General features: G+C 49.6%; 1 protein-coding gene across 1 annotated transcript in view; it reads right to left on the bottom strand.

Moving 5' to 3' along the window:
- Window positions 1–26,001, bottom strand: part of WWOX (WW domain containing oxidoreductase) — an 891,989-nt gene that overhangs the window by 27,497 nt on the left and 838,491 nt on the right. The window lies entirely within an intron of this gene.

The following is a 26,001-nucleotide window of genomic DNA, read 5'->3' as shown; positions in this document are numbered from 1 at the left end:
CACCTGCCACCTCCTCTGCTCCTGAGATGACAGAGACGGGAATCTATGACGGGTCCCCGGATGGGATCTGCCAGACGCTCATCGGCAGGTGTTTGATGAAAGGGCCTCCCTGCCGCTTGGACCCCGGCCGCTGAAGATGAATGCGTGTGTCTGTGACGTAAAGCCTGTGCGGCAAGCTCTGTCCACACTGAGGCCACCTGGGTGACAGAGGCGGCTTGGCTGATTCGGGAATCACAGCCCCTTTAATGCACGGGGAACGTGCATAAGAAAAAGAAAAAGATTTAAGGGGAAGTGCCTCCCACTTTGAAACTATTATCAACAAAAATTTAACACTGAGACTTTCCTGATGGTCGAGTGGTTAGGAATCTGCCTGCCAACGCAGGGACACCTGTTTAATCCCTGGTCCGGGAAGACCCCGCGTGCCCAGAGCAACTAAGCCCGTAGCCACAGCTACTGAGCCAGGGCTCTAGAGCCTGGAGCCGCAACTACCGAAGCCTGCACACCCTGGAGCCCCGGCTCTGCAGCAGGAGAAGCCACCGCAATGAGGAGCCCGCTCACCCCACCTAGAGAAAAGTGTGCGCGTCCAGGAAGACCCAGCGCAGCCCAGGCTAACACAGGAAACACGTAATGCTGTTAACCTGTTTCTTTCACACTGTAAATAAGCAGTAGGCATAATGAAGCAGAGGGCAGTGCCGGCGTCTTGTCAACGCTGAGATCTCGGCTCTGGGGTGGCGGGATTAGACGGGGCAACTCCCCCCTCTGGTTCAGTGGCCCGACAGTGGCCACACCGCTGACTCTGATTCTAACGACAAATATTCAGAATTTGGGAAAAATAACCAATTCTTTCCCTAGATTCACAGACAGGAGGCGGTCCCTGCCCCCCAGCTATGCCCAGTTTAATCCTTCAGTAAACTCCATCCACAGTTTTCTTATCTCTGAGTCTCCAGAATCAAGAAAGGACCAGAAGGTGGGGGTACATGGAATTATTTTCATGTTCCCTGATTGTTACGAACCGGCATAAATGTTGAATCGTCAGTGCTGGGCACACATCAAACCTCACGGCTCCCTAAAGTCTGATGTTTCAAGGAAAGCCCTGACAGCCAACCAGGCCTCCAAACACATAACAGTTTTTGGATCCTTTGCGGATGGACGCGTCTCATCACCTCCCTCTGGAACTGCTGTGGTCGCCACGGACACAGGGAGGTCAGAGGCAGATGAGCTGGGGGAAGAAGCTACCCCGACTGCCACTCACCGCTCCTCCTCCAAGCCCGGTCTGCACTCTTTGTGTTTCTACACCCCCACTCTCCTGGGAAAAGCCCTTCTGGGAAGCGCAGAACATTCTCCAGGTCAGACGTGAGTCACCGAGGTGCCAGGAGGCTGTGTGCCCTCTCGGGTCCCCGGGGTGGCAGGGGGTGCAGAGCACCAGATTAGGGCTGCTGTGCCCACCTGCCTGCTGGGCGTGTCCGAACCGGAATCCTTCTGCTCTGAAAGTGCCCCAGTCTGCTTTCTGGTTATCCTCACCAGCCCAGAAGGCCTGTGTGGAATATCCCTTTGCCTGGAAGGAGCCATGGAGAAAACACACACGTGCAGACACACACACACACACACACATACAGTACAAGTGACTCAGATACTCCTCATATCAGAAGTACATAGTAGGAGGCACAATTATCCCCTATTTATAGTAAAAGACAGGCATAAAGACGTTAGTAACGTGCCCAAGGTCACGAGCCTATACGGAGCGGTGTCAGAACTTGAACCGAGGGCTTCTGGCTTCAGAATCCCGGCTTTTAACCATCACTGTTACTGTGTTACCAAACGCCCGCCGTGGGACACCCCTCGTGGTCCAGCGGCTCCGGCTCTGAGCTCCCAGTACGGTGGGGCTGGGGGTGGGGCACCCAGGTTCAGTCCCTACTGAGGGACTAGATCCCACAGGCTGCAACTGAGACCCAGGGCAGCCAAATTAAGAAGCCAATATTTAAACAAACAAAAAGCAACCGCCTTTCTATTTCCTGTCCCTCCTTCCCGCCTTTTCCAACGCCAGCTGAGGAATCACTGTGTTATCACAGAGACCTTATGGCAAAAGCACACACACAAGACGGCACAGTTAAGGCAGGCAGAGGAGGAGGAGACCGCACGCTGGAATGTAAGATGGGATTAAGGGAGGAAGTGTGAGCAGGCGGAGCAGGCTGACACGGGAACCACGCTCTGTCAGTGACTGGTGTGATGCCGGCACTCGGGACCCAACCCCCTCGACGAGCGGGACCGTCCCGCGGGTAGCCCCAGTGCAATCGGCCCACGGCGCACCCCCAGGCGCCACGTGAGGGCGAGGGAAGCAGAGCCGGACCCAAGAAGCCCGCCCCAAACCCCCAAAGTAAAGCTCTCCGATCTCCCGCTGTGGGTGTGGGCAGAGACCACTCCAGGGCAGGGATGACGTCAGCGGAGGTTCCCCGAGGGGCTTGAGCCCCGAGACGCCCCAGGACTGTGACCAGGTTCTCCAAGGGGCTGGGGCCGGGTTAGATGGAGCTTTCAAAGGAACACTGTCTGTCAACTGATATATTAGTAATGACACGGCTTTCCCCCCGCCGGGGGCAGGACGGTTCTGAGGGTTCCTGCTGTGGTCTGTGAAGCGCCGAGGCCGCCTGGGGAGGAGGTGTGCAATATAAACCTGCAGGGGGACGCTTTCCAGCCAGCCATTTACAAGGCCTGGCCTTTCGTCATAACCTTTGACTCAGTGACCCCACTTCTAGGACCCCTGTGTGAATCCAGGGGACGGCCCAGACCCACACAGAAAGATGTTCCTCTCAGCATCATTTATAAAGGCACACAGCTGGATGCCCCTCAAAGGTTCAGACAGGAGGAATGGTGAATAAATCTCGCTAAGCCTCCCTCATGGGAGGCTTTCCCAACCGTTTTTTTTTTTTTTAATTGCTTACAAAGAGTTTCATTAATGTAGGAAGATGCTCTTGTATATATAACGTGAGGTAAAAACACAGGATCCCAAATGACATCATGAGACCTTTAACCCAGAAGTGCCAATTCTGGAATCTATCCAACAATATTAAAACCAGCAGGATATTAGATAATATCCATAAGATTATTTATCACTGTAGTATTTATAATGGCTAAAACAAGAAAGATAACAAAACTCAAAAGAACTGGAGTGTCCATCAGTAAGACAATGCTAGAATAAATCAGGGCTATTCCACAGCACGGAGAAGTCAATGGCACCCTGCTCCAGTACTCTTGCCTGGAAAATCCCATGGACGGAGGAGCCTGGAAAATCCCATGGACGGAGGAGCCTGGTAGGCTGCAGTCCATGGGGTCGCGAAGAGTCGGACACGACTGAGCGACTCCGCTTTCACTTTTCACTTTCATGCATTGGAGAAGGAAATGGCAACCCACTCCAGTGTTCTTGCCTGGAGAATCCCAGGGACGGGGGTGCCTGGAGAATCCCAGGGACGGGGGGGCCTGGTGGGCTGCCGTCTATGGGGTCGCATGGAGTCGGACACGACTGAAGCGACTTAGCAGCGGCGGCATTCCACAGTGCAGTGTTGTATGCAATCATTAAAAAAAACACAAAAACTTTCATGTATATGTGTTCCAAATATTTGTTAACAGAACAAGGCAAGTTTCTAAATAATGGGCAAAGTGTTATCGGATTCACACACACAGACTCCACCCCAACAAATACATAAACATTCTGTGTATTTGCTTGGGCACAGAAGGTCCACAGTAACCACTTGGCCAAAGGGACAGGGATGAGTGGATAGCATCAGCTTTTTAAAAAGCATCTCCATATGGACTTGCTTCAATGAGCATGTGCCAAATTAGTGATGCAAAAAAAAAAAAAGTCTAACATGTTAAGAAAAAAAATCAAGATGCACAGTATTATCTCCACTGTATTAAAATGCACATGCCTGGGATGAGGAAAAACACTAGAGAGAAGTGTTTCCATATGCAACAACTGCAACTATGCAGGGCTGGAATTATTAAGATATTTTTATTTTGGAATTTCCAAGTTTTCCATCATGGGTATCCATATGACTTTCCCTAATCCTAATTAATAAACAGATGCTGGATGGGTGAATACACACAGAAGACAGGGACGGAGGGGTGAGGAGAGGGAAGAAGGAAAGAGGAGAAGCAGACTCAGAGCTGGCCGGATGGACGGTCCCCCCTCCCCGGGGGCCAGCCTGCCGTCCCGCACCAAGGCCCCATGCCCAGGCGCAGGCAGACGGCAGCTGGACCTGATTACAGAGGCAGCGGCGTCTGCACGGCACGGTTTCCCTCAGCGCCGGAGCAGGCGAAAACCTCTGGAATTAATATCTGATGAAGAAATAAACCTGTTAACGGGACAGATTTATGGTATTCAAATTACTATTGATCCATTCAGTACACAACTAATAAAAACCTCTCGTGCGTGACCTTCCACCTTGCACACGCTTAAGCAAATTATCTCTAATAAACAAGTATTATGAGGACCCAAGGAAAATGTCAACCTATAAATTACTGAGCTCCTCTCTCTCTCTCTGAGTGGAGATGCATGTTGAGCCACCAGCCTCTCTTTTCTGGACCTTGTGTTCAAGCCTAGAGATTCCCCCAAAGCCTTCGAACTTCTCAGAGACTGTTCCCTGCTGAACTGAGTACAGCAGTGTGAGCGCCCCTGCTTTTCCATAAGCAATGGAGTGACAACCACCAGACGCGCATCTTCTAAGGGCCAGTGGAGAAAATAAAACCTAGCCCGTGCCGTGCCATGCTGACTGCTGCGACCCCACGGACTGCAGCCCGCCGGGCTCCGCTGTCCACGGGGACTCTCCAGGCAGGAGTCCTGGAGTGGGTTGCCAGGCCCTGGATTCGCATCTCAGATCTTTGCTTCCAATCGGCGTGACCTAGGGCGGGTCGCTTTACCTCTGCTGTAATTCCAGCCCAAATCAACACGTAATAAAACAGGGTACTTAACCTCATCTGCTTAAGTTCTACACTGCTTGCTAAAATGTCTGCAGACAGCTCACACACATCTCTGTTACAGACCTTGGGAAGGCAATAAACCCGAGGTTGGGACTGCCCGGCCTCTTGCCACTCAAACGTGCATGGGATTCATGGGGCCTGGCCACACCCAACCCCTCAAGAGCGAGAGAAGGATTGAGTAACAGACATAAAATGGTTCAAACTCAAGGAGAGGGGAGGTCTGTTCCTCAGTCATTCAGGGAAACAAACAGGAAGACCCTCTTTCGCCTCCGATTCTAAGATCACCCTGAGTGTCGCCTTCTCCTGAACTAGACCGAGGGAAAAACAGCCGATGTGGAGGACCGCACGTCTGGAGGATTCCACTGGTCCAGACTGGAGAGGCGGGCCAACAGTGTGCATGAACTGCATAAATTAGGATGCAGTTAATCAGCCAGGTGCTACAGCCAGGGAGGATGGGAAAGAGTGCCAAGGTGTGCCCGGGAAGGAGGAGGGATTGGCTAACACTCCCCTTCACACTAGGCACTAGTGAAAATATAAATATGGAGAAACGTCGTGGGTTCATGTATTTCATCACCAGCCCAGTCCAAGCCATAAACACTGCTTCCGTAGCCTATGGACAAGTTTTTAATTTCCTATTAATATTTCTGAACTTAACTTTGCACCTTTGGAATTAAAAAACAAACACACAACTCTTACTGTGGGATTATGGCTCTTCTGGTGCTTCTGCACACAGGCCACCAGGACTTCAAGAATACTGCTGAGACAGCGGCAGATTTGGGGCACTGATTCTTTCCACAACTGCATTTACCTCTCAGGGATCAGACAGAAGCTCATTTCCCATGAAGGTCTTGTACAACAAACGGGAAACATAATATTCAAGTTCCTAAACAGCTGTGTGTGACACTGACATTATGTTTTAAGTGAAGCACTTAAGGACATATTAAACACTAACGTGAAGCTCCTGTTATTCAAGAGAGAGAAAAGAGAGGAAAACAGAACTAGAAACTAAACAGTCAGTGGACCACATTCTCTTGGTAAGAATATTCTACCACCCAAGCAGAGCACTAGATATGAAAGCACCCTATCTTTGGAACACTGCAGTTACTCTGAAGCAGACCAGGAATTCTTAGAAGATGCAGCCAGAAGGATTGAACAGATGGAGCTTTCTATATCTAAAAACAGGCGTAGGCAAACTATAGTCCATGAGCCAAAATCTGGACCACGGCCTGTTTTTGCAAATAAAGTTTTATTGGAAAACAGCCACGCACGTGTATTTACAGACTGTTTATGTGTGTGCACGCGCACACGAATGCACACGCACGCACAGGCACAAGCTACATCAGAGTTGTGTATTTATAAGCAGACTGTTTGGCCTGCAAAACCTAAAATATTTACTATCTCTCGACAGAAAAGTTTGCCAACCCCTCTTCTAAAAAAAAAGAAAAAGAAAAAAACACACAAACACAAACTGCACTGAGATTGCTCAGTCTGACTCGAACCGAAGCGCCAAGGACGAGCCGCAGCCCACACCTGAGCCTGAGAAAGCGGGGTCCAAACGCAGGAGGTCGGCAGCTGGTGCTCTCTGTCGCCCACTCCACCGCCCACTTTCAAATAAAAGAGCCCATGAATTGACGAGCAGCTACAGAATGACTGGGAGCTGGGAGGAGAGGGATTTCAGGGCGCTGTAATGACACCATAAAAGCTTTGTTGGGTTGCTTTTATGAGCCTGAAGCAGCTTAGAGGAGCCTGACCCTAAGAGGTGAGCGGAAGTGTGTAAAAGGCTTGCCTTTGGGATAAATGCATATCAAAACCCGTTCGCCGAGGGAGAGCAGGGGAAAAAAAGGGGAAATAAATGACAAGCGCGGTACTTTAACAGGGAAAATTTCCTCCGAAAGGAAGCGGGCAATGAGGCCAGGCGAGGAATAAATGGCGTAGAAATGACAGTCGCTCTTCGGTGGGGCTGGGGCCGCGCTCCAGGCTGCTAAGATCCAGCGTGTGTCAACTGCCGCCTCTGTCTTTTCACACTTCAATGTGAACTTTACAGCGAAAGGGGGACAGGAGGCAGTGAAGGGGAAAACAGTGGCTCAGAAGGACTTGTGCATCGAGTGTGAAGCCATTTCAATTTAATATTCGAAAGGGCTTTGGAGGTGATCCCAGGAATGCAATTAGACCCACCTAATCAAAGCAACATATGCTAAGACAATTAAAAGATTTTATTATACATCTATTCACTGTATTCCATTTTAGGCAGGAGGAGTGGAAACGGATGAGAGGGAAAGGATGCACTCATTTCACAGGCAGGGGAGCCCGCGTCGGCCAGGGTCATGCCATTGGGGAAATGAACGGTGATGCTCTTTTTAACACAAAGATGGATTATTAGATTCCTCTTTACCGGGGGCCTTCCACCTTGCAAAACACCAAGGCTCTGGTTTCATGACTCTATACTTATGAGAAAATATAGCTGAAGACATCACCCTGCCTTTTTCAGCCCTTGGTGTTCTGGTGTTCACCCATTAAATGAAGACCATCCCACCCCCCAAATAATGCCAGAAAGAAGTATGTCACTAGATCCAACGTTTAATGACACAATGGCAAATGGAAATCAAGCTAATGTTCTCCTATCTCTTCATTCTACAGAGACTTACTGGGGACCAAAGCTGATACCAGAGACTGGAGATTCTAAGCAGGAGACAACAGTCTATACCCTTAAGTAGCTCACAGCGAACTGACTTGACAGATTGCCAGCTTCCCATCCCAAATCCATCTGCGTTTCATTTGTGCAAAGAACTAGATGACCTCTGCCAGCCTGCCTTGTAGTTAGATGGCCACGTGGCTAGCTCTTATCAGTGCAATGTGTCTGGGGCTGGTAAGAGGTACTGGCCAGCTGGCCACTGATGACCACCGGGAGAATGGAAACACGATGTGGCTGGAGCCTGGGTCCCTGAATCGCCTTGCGCTCCCCTTGCCAGGAACACCCACTTTGTTCAAGAAACTCAAGCTGTTTCTTGAGTAAGAAATACACCCTTTGGGGGTGTGAGCTATTATGCCTTTGGGGGTGGGGGTATTTGTTATTGTAGGCCAGCTTATTCTAACAGTAAGCTCATGACACAGGCCTGCAAACACAGGAAGGTCACTGCCGCACTACGGGAGGGATGCTCTTCCGCCTCCTCTGAGGTTAGGGTGCAGAAGGGAGGAACGCACCGCTGTGCTCTGGAGTCTAGGAAAGTTCCAGAAAGTAACACTGCAGCTGAGACTCCAAGGTGTAACGCGTAAGGGGTCTGACAGGCAGAGTGGGGAAGGAGGCGGGAACTCAGGCAGAGGTTAGAACAGGACCGAAAGCTCCCAGGTGTGAAAGGATGTGGCCGGCGAGTGGAATGGTGAGCGATGGAGGGGGGTGGCGGCAGGATGTGGGGGAGGAGGGGTGAGAAGGAACGGGCGCACTCAGCCCGCACGGCAGAGGGTTTGCACAGGGACGCGGGAAGCCTACGATGAGCTCGGCGAAAGCATCTTTTCACTAACACTGGCGCCAGGACAGAGCAGGTATGCGTGGTGCCTGTAAATGCCACCATCCTGCAGAGAACCAGAGCCAGTCCTTCAGGCCACGGAAGGCCGTGAGCCGCGTGAACGGCAGTCTCCACGAGGAGACGCCCTGTGTGCACGTGTGCTCAGCGGCTCAGTTGTGTCCAACTCCGTGACCCCGTGGACTGTAGCCCGCCAGGCTCCCCTGTGCACGGGATTCTCCTCCAAAGGATCCTGGAGTGGGTTTCCATTTGCTACTCCAGAGGATCTTCCCGACTCAGTGACTGAACCCACGTCTCCTGCGTTGACAGGTGGGTTCTTTATCACCAAGCCACCTGGGAAGCCCTGAGACCCCTAGTCCAGGTACAAAGAGTCAGTCAAGGCGAAGTGAATCATCTACCCTGGCGCATCCATCTGGCTAGTAACAGACACGGGTTGTCCCACGGTCTATGCTGGAGGGGCCCAGAATGATCTGGCAGCCACACGGAAACCTGGACAAACTCCATCCAGGATAGACTTGCACAGGCACAGGGAACCCTGAGAGGCTGCTCAGTAAGTGAACGCGACTGCCTCCTGGCTCCAGGGGAACGAGGTCCTGAGAGCACTGACGAGCTGAACTGCAAATCTCTCTGGAAACTAATCGCTGAGAGGTTCCAGAAGTCCTCCCTGTATTCTAGCCATCAGAAGCCGGCATGTTAAACGCCACAGCTGTGAAGGCTGAGGTGACTGATCTTTGGTTTGGTTTGGTTTGGGGTTTTCACTGAAGGCCACAATAGGTCGCTCTGAACCCCAAATACAAAAGATGTGGGGTACACGGCAGACAGGTAGGTTTTGGCTGAGACTGGGAGGAGGTCGAAGGGGGTAGAAGTTACTAAGAACTAACCTGCTGGTGGACAAGCATGCATGTTAGTGTGAGACGGATCCAGGCCAGAACACCAGTCATTGAGCTTTACTGCTAATATCAAATGGTATAAAATGGGCAAAGTAAGAAACATTTATGCAAAACGGCATCTACGGGACTTCCCTGGAGGTCCAGTGGCTCAGATTCCATGCTCCCAAGGCAGTGGATCCAGGTTCAATCCCAGGTCAGGGAACTAGATCCCATATGCTGCAGCTAAGACCCCAGCAGAATCAAATAAATAAATACATATTTTTTAAAATGGCACCTAGAAAAGACTCAGTCAATGAAAGCTGCTTACTCAGCCTCCTCTTTCGTCCTTTTTCAAGATTCCATGGGAATTTTTCTGCTAATATTATATCAAATGTGTTACTTACTAGTTTCTGAATTTAATCAAGAGGGGTTTTTGTTAATTTTCTAAAAGAACGCACCTGTGTTCATCTGGCCTCAGTTCTCTGGCTCAAAGTCGAAATGCACTGGATATCAGTATACTCTTTAATCTCTAAGAACTTGTCATGACCATCCAGCCCAGGCATTAATTATTCTATTTGGGGGAAAAGACAATTTTTCAATAACTGCCTGACAGTGAAGGAAACAGAGAAAAGTGTGTGACACTGACGCTGGGTGCTAGCTGAGCAAGGCGAGCCTTCTCCGGAACCGCAAGGCCCATGTCGACGCCGCGATCCACCTGCCCCTCAGAACCCTTCACTCCGCGAAGCCAAAGGCCTGAAACTTCACAAGACCAAGTTCATCTACACAGTCTGGCTAGACGTGAGGGCTGCCTATACGTGCTTATCTTGAAAATGACTACATCTAACCCATTTACAAGCTGCCATGAGATATTGCTGGTGACACATTTTTAAGTTAAGACTTTTTCAAATTATAAAGGCATGCTAATACACTCAACATTTTGAAAAAGGAAACCAGTGCCCAAGCATAGAATAGGCCCCCCACTCTCCTCTCCTCCTGTTCATCTTTCTTTAAGACAGTTCTACCCAGAGATCGCATTCTATTGTGAACTCCACCTTCGTCACTGAAGCTTGCATCGTGGGTCCCCAACTGCATTTTATTTCAGTGGCTGGCTAACATTCTACTAAACAGAATGGTGGTTATTCCTCATGGCTGGAGAGCTTCATCTTGCCTTGACTACTGGTGTCTGCAAGCTGTGCAATCTTTCTGTGTGTCTGAACACTAAGGGAGGCCAAGCCATGAAGCCTTCGGGGGTGACCAGCATTTGCTTGGAACTACACTGAGCTGATTCCAGTCCTTGCCTGTTAACTCATCTGGGTCCTGCGTGAGGGTGGGTAAAGACACCCACACAGACCATCCTAACGATCACACCTCTGAGCAGACGAGCTACTCAACTGTGTCCCAAACACACCAGGCATTTGTGTGCTCCTCAGACGGTTCCTGCATGGCTCCCTCCGTCTGGAATGCGCCCCTCCCACGCCTCTTGGAAGCCCAGGAGGGGAGCAGATGATACAGACTGGTAAGGCCCACTGTGTGGTGATGGACATGCATATGGACGTGGGCCTGGAGACGTGCACACACACGTGTGTTTCACGTGTGACGATGAGCATGGTTTTTATGCTGGAAAAGACTTTTCTGGGAGAGAATCCTGGATGCCTTTCCACTACAGCGAGATGAATTCATCAAGACACTCAAGTCCTAAAGTTACACTTCCAAGGTCTTTTCTCTCTCTCTCTCTCTCACACACATACACACACATGCCAACCATCTCTCACGGTCTATCTCTGCCATTGGTAGTGAGACTGCCCAGTTCCTGGGGAAGGCAAACACAGACCTAGAGGACTTCCAGAAGTTCTATCCTAGAGTCCAAACCCTGCGTGTGTTTCTTAATGCACTCAGTGAAGAGTGGATGTGTGCCGAGGGCCTGGGCCGGGTCTGAGCCGGGGCTGCAGGTACACAGATGGGCAGTGGCCGCCCGCCAAGAGCCTGCAGCCCGAGCAGAAATGCAAGGCCTTGTGGGGTCTCAGACACAGGTTAAGGGGGCGGGGTGCTCATGCTCCAGGACACACAGATCTCTGCTTGGTTCTGGAACCTGTACTTTCTGCAGCAGAGCAGCTTTCATCACACACCTGCCATGTGCCTAGGACCATGCCAGGCACTGACTGGGATCCACATGGTTCCTGCCCTCGAGAGGTTCAGCGTCAAGTGGGGAAACGGCAAAATAAGGACACCACTGGGGCAAGGAGAGAAGTCCGCGAGGCGAGGCGCACGCGCCTCCAGCCACGAGGAGCCCGTGTGGATGCAGCCCCTGGCCTCCGCGGGCTACCTGCTGGCACAGCACAGCCACGCACTCGCCGGGGACAGTCCCCGCCCTGCCCTCCCGCCGCGGGCTCTGCAGAAGCTCCGTGCTCCTAAGAGCCGGGGTGACCCGCCTGACTCCTGGCAACCTGCCAACTGCATTTGTAACCCGAGCCTGTGTGGATACAAAAATGCAGGAAGTCATCTTAAAAGGACGCACTAATTAGCTTCCTGGGATTTCAGATTTTAAAAGCTTTTGTGATCGAATCTGTTTCGGTCGTTTTTTGAAAGGATTCCGAAGATTGGTTCTGCTGTCAAGACATCAGAAAACAAACAGAAAAAAGAAATGTGATAACAAACTTCCTGGTTTCCACAGTGGAGTGCTTTCAATGTGAAAGGGCGGCAGGGGAGGGGGGTGCAGGAACATTCGCAGATGGGTTGATAAAAAGCAGGATGGCATTAAAAGGCCACGATGTACAGCGAAGGACCAATCTCTCTTGGGAGGCTGGATCTGACATTGAGTTGCCCTTGAAAAGCACTGGGAAGCTCCCTGCAAAGTCAGCCCCACTCTCAGAAGACCGGAGGGGTACTGCTTTCGTTTATATAAAAGATTAGGGAAAATGCACACAGACAGACAAGCAAACAAAAGATTCTAAAATTCTGAGTAGATAAAGCATGTGAAGGGTCACAGAAGAATTTTTCTTATCCATCACCCACACTGTTTTCACTATGCGGAGAGCTAATCATGGAAAGAAAGTGCGTAATAATTATATTTGTCCAGTGTAGGGGAATAAAGAATAACTAGAATACTACACCATTACAAAGTATAGGACGGCATTAGTCGATGGGCCCTATAATTGAAAGCCCTTATGGAAACGCCGCCTTGGAGAGTTAACCCCTCCCCCTGAGCAGCCCCTGAACCCTGTCTGCATCTTCCCTGGGGAGCATGCACCCCAGGTTGTAATGATGTGTCAGCAAACCTGTCTTCCAAGCGACTCTGCAGCCTCCAAGGCCGCGGCATGAATTCCATCCATCTCACCTTGCTAGCAGGTAGCCCAGTGGTAAGGCATCTGCCTGCCAAAGCAGGACACCCGGGTTCAATGCCTGACTGCAGGTGGCAAAGACAGACAGGACTTCGAGACTGAACACCACGACCACCTCCCTAGCGCTGGACCACTGGCAAATGATTGCTGTGGAGCTGCACGTAACCCTGTTTCTCCTTCAAGTTCACTTCTCCAGGCTGGCTCATCCTTTGGTCTGTTCTTGGAAACATTTCCCAACACCTCACATTCTTCTTAAATTGGAATGCTGAGATAAGTCAATGTACTCACAATTTGTAGGCAAGGCGCTAATAATCATCAACCCACAGGAATCTGCAAAGACTTGGCCAAAGTCAGGAAAGAATCATGAGTTATCACCCCTAGACCTGGAAAGGCCTCATCTCCTGCTTACATTTCTTTTTTTTAAAAAAGGATGACCTTGCAAATTACAGACTTTTAATTTAACTTCTAAATTTGGAAAGATACTAAAGAGGAAAAAAAAAATCATGAAATGAGCTTGCAAAATCTTAAAGAGGGCATTTACTATAAAAGAAGAAGTAGCTCTTGACTGCGGAAAGTGAGTTCTGGTTTTTACTTTCCTCTTTTTTTAAGTAAAAATTTTTATCTTCTACAATGGGATCATGAAATCATTTGCTCCTAAGGAAGTAATTCATTGTCAGATTTAATTTTCTTAATCAGCTATTATTTAGAGCATGAATAAAACTCATTAAGTTATGAGACTGGTACCATCTTTATCCAAAGATAAAATTAAATGCTCATATCAGTTTGGCTGTAAGATGCTCCTTATAAGAAAATATATTAGGAGGGAGAGGAGGTGAGGGCTTTTGGAGTCAGCCCTGGGTCAAATTTCAACTTTACTACTTGCTGGCTAATCTTGGGCAAATCACTTAATTTCTCTGATCCCCTATTTCCTCAAGTATTAATGTAAGTCGGAGATGATGACAATACCATCAGAATGGTGGTGAGGATTCAGTGAGATGACATTTGTCAAAGGAAACACGGGGCATTCAACAGGGAACTCTCTCCCCTGTGAGAACACAGGTAGACCAGATGACAGGAGGACGTTAGAGGAACTTCTCCTGAGATGGAGGAAAATAAAAGAGACCCCAACTTGTCTGAGCTGGTTTGTGCTCAGACAGAATCTCCTTTCGGAGGGAGTAGTGAGGATGTCCTTAAAATTGTGATGCACTCAATTCCTGGAAAACTCTAATTAAAAAAATACATGCTCCCAATGTTCACAGTGCACCATTTACAATAGGCAAGACCTGAAAGCAGTCTAAGTGCTCATGGACAGATGAATGGGTAAAGATGTGGTACATACATACAACGGACCACTACTCAGCCATGAAAAAGAACGGAATAATGCCACTTGCCTTAGAGGAGCTGTAGAGACATTCACACTAAGTGAAGCAAGTCAGACAAAGACAAATATCATATGATGATCACTTATATGTGGAATGTAAAATAGGACACAAAGAACTTATTTACAGGACAGAAACAGACTCACAGACTTAGGAAACAAACTCACGGTCACCAAACAGGGAAGGCCGTGGGGGTGGGGTGGGGTGGGTAAATTAGGAGCTTGGGATTAATGAATACAAACTACTATAAACAAATCAGATAACAACAAGATTCTACTGCGCAGCACAGGGGACTGGGTTGAGTATCCTGTAGCCATAATGGAAAAGAATATGAAAACACACACGCACACACACTGCACCAAATCACTTAGCTGTGCACCAGAAACACAACATTCTAAATAAACTGCACCTCAATAAGAATAAAAAAAGAATAAAATGATGCTAAGAGGCTCACAAAGAGGACGGTGACGCCCTGGCAAGGGCGCAGGGGCTGGCTCCAGAGCCAGTTCTCCTGAGCTACCTGGGATGGTCAGGGACATCGGGACTTTTTTTTCCCATCTGTTTTTTTCCATCTTTATTTCTGAGTCCAAGTTCTCTACACCAGACCTGCTCTAAGAACTCTCCCAGTGGACTGTGATTTCATCTGGCCCCCTCTCATTGCTGACACTCAGGGAAATGGTCCGAGGAGGAGCCGGGAATGCCCAGGCCCACAAACAGAGTCCATGGCAAGACTGGGCTAAGAAGACCTGGCAGCCCAGTTTTTAAGAGTTCCAGAGACTTCCCTGGTGGTCCAATGGTTAAGACTTGGAGCTTCCAATGCAAGGGGCGCAGGTTCAATCCCAGGTTGGGGAACTAAGATCCTACATGGCATGGGTGTGGCCAAAAAATAAAAACTGATGCCTTCCCCCCCAAAAAAAATCCATGATGAACAACAACAACCACCACAAAAACGAATTCCAATAACGGCTCGGGGAGACCCTCTTCTCTGCAACCACAGCAAAGCCACACACGTCTACTTGTAACTTGAAAATGGAGAAGTGACGTGTGGCTGGACACTGTCACCACAGCCTGTGCCTTACTGGCCCTGGTTGGCCTTGGTCTTGTGATCGGAGTCTTTTCATGCTCTCTGACCCATGACAGGCCTCAGACACAACGTGACGGGATAAAAATAAGCGGCAGTCCACAGTCGGGAAAATCTAGACACAGAAGTTACAGCCTCCAAAACGGGGGACTCTGGACATGTGTGACGTCTGAGCCTGAGCTCATCTCTGCCGTGGAGAAAATATATACTGACTTCTGAATCATGAGATGAAGGGCTAGGCAGGCTTATGCTTATAAAAGAGCTAGCACGTGCCCTGTCCACTGACTTCATCTACGCCAGGCTTTCCAGAACCTTCTTTCTGCAGGGGTTAAAAGGTTTCTGAAGAAGTTCTGGGATCTGAGCACCGCAGGCCACTTTTCAGAGTGGATGAGATCTCCTGATGAGAAACCTTTCACTTTTCAAAGGCTTTGTTTACATAGAAGGTTCTGTTTCCGTCTTCTGAGTTTTCCCAAACGTGAAGGAACTGGAGGCCACAGCAGCTGGTGGAGGTGGGGAGAAGCCTAATTCTGGGCTCTGCTTGGATGCCAACGAGCTCTGTGACACTGGGCGAGCTGGCCGACCAGGGGGTGACGGTGCCCGGCACTGTGGTCGGTGTAGACGAGGCTTACTAAGGACTCCTGGCCTGCCTCTGCTTCGCAGGCCACTCGCCCTCCACTCGTGGGGAACAGGGAGCTTGATCAGGGCAGGGAAGGCGGGGAGAGCCTAAAATAACTGGGACGGGGTGCCTCCTGGCTGTTTCAGCTGCACAGGCGGAAGCTGAGTCCCCAGGGGATGCTGACAGCCTAAGACGACTCCTTAACTCTTTCTGCAGAAAGACCTTAATTAACAGTCTAGTGCCTCAGAAGATGCCCAGAGGTATTAAGAGCGGGGCTTTTCTAAAAAAAGGGGCGGCTGCCTGGGACACAGTTTGGCGAAGGTTCCTCATAAAGTTGAACAGGGACTTACTACAGGACCCAGCAAGCCCACCCCCTACGTTTATCCCCCAGAGAAATAAAAACCTGTGTCCATGCAGAAGCTTGTATTCACAGCAGCGTCCGTCATTAACAGCCGAGGGACCGAAACAAGCCCGCTGTCCATCAGTGGATGAATGTGCAAACACAGTGCGGTATATCCATTCGATGGACTACTACTTGGCCGTTAACAAAATAAAGCGCTAAGTGAAGTACAGTCAGAAAGAGCAAGACAAATATCATATGATGTCACTGATATGTGGAATCTTTAAAAATGAAACAAATGAATTTATTTACGAACCAGAAACAGGCTCGCAGACTTCAAACACAAACTGACGGTCACCAGGGGGGAATGGTGGGGTTGGGGAGGGGTAAATTATAAAGACTGGGATCAACAAACACACACTGCTATATACAAAACAGGTAACCAACAAGGACCTACTGAGTAGCACCGCAACTCTGCTTAATGTTCTGTAATAAGCTACACAGAAAAGAATCTGAAAAAGAATAGGTCATGTTTCCGTATACCTGAATCACTCTGCCACAGACCTGAAACGAACCCAACACCGTAAACCCACTGTACTCCAATATAAAATGAAAACATTTTAAAGAGCCTGAGAAAAGCACCGGGAATCATATGATAATCACACTTATTCCCACCACTCATTGGTGGAAACGCTAGCATTTTGTCATATTTGCTTCAATGCTTCCCCAAGAAAAAAAGGGGGGGGGGGATAAAACATCTCAGATGAAGCTCTAATTGATGCTGTCCTCCTCAGCTCAGTATCTCTTTTGAGCAAATGAGCAAGTCCATTAAAGGGTTAATATGTGATTAATATTTGATTAATTGAGAAATAATTGATTCCTTCGGACTTTATGAAGGGCCTACTATGAGTAAGACACGACCTATGGGATGCAGAGACAGCACTGCAGGGCTGGGTTTTAACTGGTAACTGGAGCATGCGTGGGGAGATGCGAAGAGACAGTGGCCACTGTGTGCCCAGGTTAGCCCACCGTGTGCCCCACTTAAGCCCACCGCGGTTGGTAAAATCAGAGGCCTGTGTTCTGTACTTGGATTGCCATTAATTAGCACGTCTCAGACACCCAGTCCATCTCCCCTCTTCAGGGCACTCGCTACCCAGCAATTGTGCTGTTAGGAAATTTTCAAAATAGGGACTGTTGCCCAAATGGTGTGATTTTTGAGCTCTTGTAGATCTGCTATGTTATGGGACTCAAATTAGCTTAACCTGGAAAAACACACACACACTTGAAAACTGGAATGCTAGATGACCATCTCCAGTGACTCTAAAACAAAGAACGGTGTTAACTGAGACGGGATGAAGAAGGGAAGAAAGGGGAAGAACTCAGCGAACTCATAAGGATTTAAATACCACCTCTGAAGGGAATCACGCAATTCCATCCTGCAAGGGGAATGGAAGCCGGGCTGAAATGCCCAGCCTCCTGGGTCGGGCCTGGGGGTGAAATGTAGGGAGGAGACTTTCAGAAGTGACTCGAGTAAATACCTTTGTCTTATCACGATTTGTCTGCACCATAAAAAAAAAAAAAAAAACAAGTCAAGAATGAACTGTGGCAGTACCCCACCTTGTGTGAACATTATTCTGGGAAAGGAAGAGAGCCTTTTGCTGCTGGGGAGGCATTCTTTTCAAAGGAGATCACTGTACCTGAAATGTAGGTAGTTATAAAAATGGCATTAATTTGCTTAGACCCAGAGATTTTCACAGGAGAGCAACTAGCAGAAAACATTATGAAAATGTCCGAGAGGACTGGTAATTGAGTTGATTAGTATGACCTTGGTTATGAAGGTAATAGAGGAGGGACTGGTGCTTAGGCTGAGTTATAACCCTGCTCCCGGTTCGGCGACGGGGTGTGAGGGATGTAATTTGTTCAGGCTGAGTCGGAGTGGCCAAGCCTGCCTCTGACAAAGTAATGCACTGACCAGCCGAGCTTGGCCCGCGCCTCCACCCTGATAGGTAAACAGGACAGGGTCAAATCAGAAATGATGGACCGGGCTCGCGGGCTGGCTCTCTGCATAGACACGCTGTGAGCAGCGTCTTCTGGACACTCAGCCCCGAGAAGCCCTAACTCACCGCCTCCGAACTACCGGGGCGGGACGAGAGCACGACTGCTCCCCAGCTGAAACCAACAAAGCAAATCTCCAACATAAACAAAGAATAAACATCCCGCGAAGGCCTATGCTGGATTCGCGCCCGCTCTCTTTTCTGTATTGTTTTTTATAGGCATTTATGAAGCAATATGCCACTGGCTGCGGTGGGAAATTTAGCTGCGTTAATCATAAGGAAGGATGCTGGGTCTGGCTCCGAAGCCCATGTTCTTGCCACTACACCTGCTTGAAAAAGGCCAGTTCCTCCCAATAACACACCCGCGTGGACGGGAAGTTGACTCTGTGATCTGATCCTGTGTTCCACCTCTGTTGACCGGGTGGGGTCGATGGATCGATCCCGAGGTGCTTATGCTGACGGAAGGAGTCACGTGCGCTGTAACCGCTGGTACACAAGTTCACGTCCTGGCAGCTCTGTCCACTCTCAGAGCTTGGATCGCCCTCTTTCTCAAGTTCACTGGAGGAAGGGCTCTTACAGGGAGCCCTGGATGACAGGTACTCCAGAAACAGCTATGGTGCTCACAGGGCCCCGCAGACACAGGTCAGAAGTCGGTACAGGCAGGTCGTGAGCATCTCGGGCGTCCTACTCCTTGTGAACACGTATCAGATCTGAACCAGAGAGCTTTCCTGGGTGAATCACAACAGAGTATCACTGCGCACATGTTCCCCCTGCCCTCCACCTGGGGTGTGTGCGTTTGTGTGCACGCATGTGTGTTTGTATGTTTTCTGAGTCTCCGATCTCAGGGCTGGGGCGACAGAGACGACACAGGGCCCAGAGGCCCCCTGTCTCCTTGCCTCTGTCACCAGGCTTGCTGACCCTCCAGTGAGAAGGACCTGACCACCACATGCGAGTGGAATAAATTATCGCTGACACTCCAATATTTAATTATGCAGCTGTCAGAGCGGCCCTTTTGAAATTCATTTTAATAAAGCGGGAACTTTCCCTTTCAAGGTTAGAGTGAGGCGAGTCACCTTTGGTGTCAGCTGGAGGTCTCCACCGTGAGCTCTGCATTCCGGCTCCGGACGCCTGTCACTCGGCCTGATAGAAGGGCCTGATAACAGCTCTGACGCCTGTGGCCGCCCCTCCAGCCCCCTCCCCCCGTCCCTGCCTGAATGAACATCCTTCATTTAAACCCACAATAATGAGGACCTCAAAGTCAGAGAGGCGGGCACAAGGGCAGCGTGGCAGGGGGGGAAATGGCTTCTTCTTATAAAACTCACTCAATGGGGAAGCGGCAATCTAAAAGCAATCATGGCCATCTCCCTGCTTTAACTGGTTAACCAGAAATATTTAACATGATGGAAGCGGGGAGGAAAAAAAGCCCCCAAACCCAAACAACCCTGCGGTAAGGTAGGGGTACCCAGACACTGGCACGCCTCCATTGCTCTGGCTCCCAAACTCAGGAAAGAGACACACAAGGACGGATTTATATTTTGCTATAAAATAGAAAACGGTATCGTAGTTTTTGCAGTTTGATTTCTGGGCCATAAAGTTGCCCTGAGGAAATGCTTTTCTCTGGGCAAACCATGTGAATGGGATGAAGCCTGCCCACCGTGAACATGTCTGAAGCCTGCGTTTAGCCTGTGCTTCTCACTGTTTGCGTGTAAACCGTGCCTACAAGGATGGAGACAGGAAGACGGGGTGGGCGAGGAAAAGGAGAACTGGGGTCTGTCTGCTCCCTTCTTCCCTCTCTCTGCTCTTGCCCTTCATCTCCCACACTACATTCTCCCTTACCTTCACCTCTGTTTTCGCCTTTGTCCCCCTTCCTTTCTTCCCCTTTAATACCATGATTAATATTTATTGATCACTGGCTATATGCTGAGCATTGTCCCAGTGCTCCGTATGCTTCTCTCTTGCGGGGCGCCAAGCAACCCTATAAATTAGATGCCTTAATGATTGTTCCCCTTTGACACAGGGGGACACTGACGCTCAGGGAGACGGAGGGTCTTCTTCAGCATCACCCAGACCACAGCCGGCACACGGAATCCAGGCATACGCCAACGCATCTGAGACACTTCATGGTCGGCTGCTGCTGATTCCTTTTCTCTTTCTCTGGTCTCTTCCTTGCTAACTCTTCCTTTCTTCCCTCCTCCCCTCTCCTCCGGCCCCTCCTTCCAGGGTTTGTATACACGTGCCTCTCGTGGAATACTTAACAGCTCCAAGCGAATGCACACAGAGACCCAGCTCACGCACACAAGCTGTAACACTTGTCAACAGACACTAGTTTTGGAAAGAGGCCTCGTCCTGCGTGAGTGTTTGGATAAATGCCTGAAAGAAAGTGTGTGTGTGTGTGTGTGTGTGTGTGTGTGAGTGTGTGTGTGTGTGTGTGTGTCCATGTGATTGTTGAAAGGTACTGTCTTTAAACCGTAAGTCATAACCAGATCTGTCCATAAGTACTCTTTCTGGGAGAAAACACCCGTTGCCTGGAGGCTGGGAATGAGACTACTGAGATGAATCAAAGAGAAGTGGGAGGCGGAAAGCAATACCTGTGTCTCCACGCCACAGCTCTCCGGGGAAACCTGCTTTGCGGAGGGTCTTGCCCCAGACCCAGCCAGAGCCCACAGCCAGCTCCCCCAGCACCGAGGGCGGCTGATGTGTGGGGTGACGTTTTCCTGAACTTTCACACTCCTTAATGGGGACTCCGGGGAGCTGAGCACACACAGCCCCGGCCTGGCCTGCAGAAATCACAAGGGCGCACCTGACCCCTCCCCAGGCCTGCTCCTGATTGTATCCTGTGCTTTGGGGTCTCAACCCCTTTGCTCCGCAAAGGCCAGCGAGTGACAACTGAGGCACATATGCCCCGTTTGTTTGCCATCAACACTGCCCATAGGGGAACACCAGGACTCCTGGGGCAGGTGGCTTGAGAGTTAGTGTCCTATTCCCAGGTGGAGCTGGTAATAAAGAACCGGCCGGCCAATGTAGGAGATACAAGTGACACGGGTTCAATCCCTGGGTCGGGAAGATCCCCCAGAGAAGGGAATGGCAACCCACTCCGGTATTCTGGCCTGGAGAATCCCATGGACTGTATAGTCCATGGAGTCGCAAAGAGTCGGACACGAATGAACGACTTTCACTCACACTCACTCCAGTCTTCTTGCCTGGAGAATCCCATGGACCGAGGAGCCTGACAGGCTACAGCCCACGGGCTCACAAAGAGTCGGACACGACTGAGCATGCATAGGAGACAGGTGTCCTGCTTCTGGCCCTGGATCCTGCCAGCTTATGAAGGCATTCTGCACAGGTCGATTCACATCTCTAAGCTTTGGGGAGTAAAACTAAGGCCCTACCTAGGGGTCCAGTTGAAAGAGAAGCCAGGGAGGTGGTGCAGGCGGCATTTGTGAGAGCGAAGACTCCAGATGTAACTGCTCAGAAACTGTCATTTCTGTTTCTCTCCCTCACTCTCTCCCTGAGCTGAACCAGTGCTTGCTGGCTGTTTACTGTACGTGCCAAGCTTAAGCTCTGGGTTTCCCATGTCATCATTTGTTACAAGTGGGTGGGAGGCAGGCTGTCATGACCTTCATCTTAGGGGATAAACTGAGGCTTCGCAAGGTAACCCATTTGTTGAAGTTCATTCAGCTCCTCCAGGATGGAAGGAGCAACGGGAAAGAGCGCTGCCTCATCCCAGGGGCAGGACTCTTAAACCCCGTGCGGTATTTCCATCTCCTTTCCTCACATCCTGGAAGTGAGTCCAGAATCACTTGTCTTCACTTGGCAAATCTGTCTACCGAGGTCTGTGTTACATGACACAGGGACGTCTGTGGGTGGGGGAATGCGGTCCCCTTCACCTGCGATGTTCACACATCATAGCGACCAAACCAGCAGGAGCAGGGCAGGACCAGGAGCAGACACCTTCAGCAAACCAGAGCAGGTGACAGGCCACATGTACACGTGCCTGTGTATGCATCACGTGTATTTCATGTGTGTGTACACGACTTAACAGCCCAACAACGAAACATGCATATTATGTGTATATCTACACAAATGTACATGTATGCACATACATCTTTTTCTTTAATCGGCACTATCATTGTCCCCATTTCATCTCTAAGGAAACCAAGGCTCAGAGAAGCTAAGTACCTGGCTCGGGATCACAGAGGACTAACTGATGAGCCAAGTTTGCTATAACAATCTATTTGACCCAAAGCTATTGCTCTGTAAAGAAAAAAATAACTACAATTAAGCCAAACAAAATACTTCCACAGTGCCTCTACGCCACTTGAGAATTTACATAACTGTTTCAAGTACATGGTTTCGTTTAATCTTGATGACAATCTCGTGAGTGGCTATTACTGATATCCGTGTAGAGTATTTATCCGACACCTCTCCTACAAATGCTGGAACCATGGGGTCGGAGGTGATGTGACCTGTCTGGGGGGCTGCAGCCGACAGCAGGGGGTACTGGCTGCTTGGTTTCTAAGTCATGTCCAACTCTGTGCGACTCCATGGACTGCAGCCCGCCAGGCGCCTCTGTCCATGAGGTTTCCCAGGCAAGAATCCTGGAGTGACCTGACATTTCCTCCTCCAGGGGATCTTCCAGCCACAGGGACTGAACCCGCGTCTCCTAAGTCTCCTGCTTTGGCAGGCAGGTCTTTACACCGCGCCACCCTGGACACCGACAGGGGGACCTGGGACCAGAAACGTGGGGCCCCGTCGTGTTGTTGCCCTTGCTCTGCCCAGCGGCTCGGCGAGCCTGCGACACCCGCGCGCTGAGACGGTCCTCCTGCTGAGGCTCTCAGAACCGCCAGCTCCCTTCCTGAACAAACAGCAGGGCGCGCATGCGGACGTTCTCGGCCTCGGGGACACGGCCCCCCGTCCAGCAACTCCTCAGCCATGTGAATTCAGACAGCGTTCTCCGTGCCGCTTCTCTCAGGGCAAGTGGGGTGAGCTTTGCAAAGCTGCTGGCAGCAGCCTCTCACCGGGGCTTCTGCGGTCAGAACGAATGACGGGTCGGAGCTGGCCCCCCCGAATCCCAGGACTCCCCAGGTATGCGTCCTGGCGCCAGGGGTCCCAACGCCCCTCCTTCCTCCTGGGCGGACCCTCATCAGACAGAGAGAGGGGCTAGCACCCACCCCCGAGATGACAGGCAGAGCCTGGAGGGCCGAGAGGGAGAAATAAATCCTGACTCAACGAGAAAGATTAGAAAGTCACCTAGCATGAGCAGAATTTGCACTCCACAAATTTTTCTCGACTGAGTAAATTTAAAGAAATAAAACTAGATTGAGCATGCGTTTAATACTGGCTGCTATCTTTTGCTCTGCTCTGCTCAGTGGCTTGTTAAATATGAAAAGATTTGCCCTGCGAGGAGACATGGAGAGAGGGGAGCTCTGAGGGACCCCCCCCGCCCGCCGCCACCCTGCCCCTCCTCTTTGTAACCTGGGTGAGACGGGGACCCTGTCGCCCGAGTGCCCGGGTCTTAGGTGCCCAAGTCCCAAACACGATCACCCTACCACTGCTGTCTCTTAATAGAAGGTGTGATATAAAAAGCTCATTCGAGATGCCAAGAGTTTCCCTTTTCTGACCCTGGCTGCCTGAGAGGCAAATTGCATTAGAAAATGACATGCCATTCATCTCGTGAGTACTTGCAGGAACATTTAGCTAATTAAATGATTAATAAATTTAACACTGCTTTATAATTTCATTTAGCTGTGTTGGAGATCGCACGGTGAGCTGCGTATGCAACGAATGAGATTAGGTGGGAGTGAGGGTTTCGGAGGCTGCCCTGGTAATTGAGATTAGTCTATTACTACGGTGACCTTTTTAACTTTTATATTCTCTTGTTAAAGCGAAATAAAATTTTATTCACTTTTAAGGAATATTTACTTAGAGAAATTTACATGAAATTAAAGAAACACCAAGCCCAGAAGCCTACTGGGGCCAGAAACCATGCACTATTTCCTTTTTAATTTTCAGAGCCCCTTTAGGAAATTGTTCCTGAGCTGAATGGAGGCAGAGTGAAGAGCGGTGTGTTTTGGGGCAGTTTTTATTCATTCATTCAGTGAATGCTGAGTTCCTGCTGTGCCCTGGGCACACACTTCTAGGCCCTGCTACCAGAGCAGCAAACATGACCTAGGTCCCTGCTTTCCCAGAACTTCTAGTAGAATAATACAGATGAGAGGCAAATGAATAAACAACAAAATAACAGAGGCTGATAATAAACACAAAGCAGAGAATTAGACGAGATGGCTTCTGTAGGCTGGGGAGCTAAAGAGAATCTCTCTTCAGAGGTGACAATTGCATTGGGATCTGACCTATAAAAGGCAGTCAGCCATAAAAAGCTCCGACGGAACAGCACACCCGAACAGAGGGTGAAGGTCCCCAGGAGGTAACACGTGAGCTTGGGGCATCCGAGGAACAGAAAAGACAGGCTGGGAGCTGAGAAGCTGGAGGTGATGCAGCAGATGTAGGGAGGGTCAGACTAGGGAAGGCCATGCCAGACCACAGCGAGGAGGCGGGACATGTTTAAGCAGGTGAGGCAGGAAGTCATCAGAGGGTTACGGGCACTGACGCTGTTAGGTGATTCCATCTAAATTAAGTGCTTAGCTGCCATTAAGAGAGCGGCTGGGGCTTCCTCTGAAGTTTTTTAAGAACAAAAGGGCTGGTTTCATTTCCCTCAACTTCAGCCTCCTTTTTTTTTTTTTTTTGGTCTTTTTGACTTGTGGGATCTTAGTTCCCTGACCAGGGATTGAACCCATGCCCTTGGCAGTGAAAGCACTGAGTCTTGCTGCTCATCAAATGAAAATACTAACTGGGGTTTTACTATGTCCTGGATGCTACAGAGACGGGATTAATCTTGACTGACTCTAATGTGATCCTCCCTCCTATAGGCCTGCAGAGAGAGGAGGGTTTGGGGCCACTTTATACAGGAAGACACTGTGACAGAGCTGATGAGACTTGACCAAGGGTGCATGGCCCTAAGTGTTAGAGCTGGGAACAAAATCCAGAACTGAGCTGGTGTGGTTCGTAAATTGAGAGGAGGAGAGATCAGTTTCCTTCCTGATGAAATAAGCTAAAAACTGCATCTTAACAGACGCCTGAGTAATTCTGTTCTGTCCCGCCAAACGGGTTTGGAATTTGCTGTTGCAATCTGTTGCTCAACCACATTCTCTGGGATCTACTTTGCCCAGTTCCTCATCCAGGCATATTTACCCCGAATTCCCCCTAATATCTGCAGTTAACACACATACACAGAGAATGTCCGAAGAAACGTCTGGGGCCGTTTTACCGGGGTTGCGTGCTGTTCTTCCCAAATGAGGGCCGCTTCCTCGGAGTGCTCGCTCACATTGTGCAAACCCACATGTTTAACAATTCAAAGTTTTTGCTGTTAGTGGCTGTTGATTTCTTCCCCCCCTTCCTGCCAGCCCATGGAGGAGATGAAATAAAAGGTCTTCCTTTCAGCAAGTGTTTAAACTACAGAAGTTTCCATTTCAGGTAACTGCGCATATATCCCTTGGATATTCTTAAGACTTTGAACACATACACACCCTTAAAATTTGAAGTCCTCTGATACCTGCTGTAAACTCTCAAATTTGTGAGCAATTACCTTTGTAAGCAGTGTTTCTGGAAAATAACATCTGTGTGTGATTCACATTTTTTTTAACTTGTTAATTGTCTGGTTGTTAACTCTAACTACTAACTAATCTTATGCTCTTACAACGCTTCAGAATTCACAATTCCTCTCCAATATCTCCTACTTGGTGTGCAAAATTTGGACACACCTGTGTAATTAAAAT

This window comes from Cervus elaphus, chromosome 4, assembly GCF_910594005.1.
Source record: "Cervus elaphus chromosome 4, mCerEla1.1, whole genome shotgun sequence".
Taxonomy (NCBI): Eukaryota; Metazoa; Chordata; class Mammalia; order Artiodactyla; family Cervidae; genus Cervus; species Cervus elaphus.
Note: the sequence above shows the minus strand (reverse complement) of the source record. Positions and strands in the feature narration are given on the sequence as shown.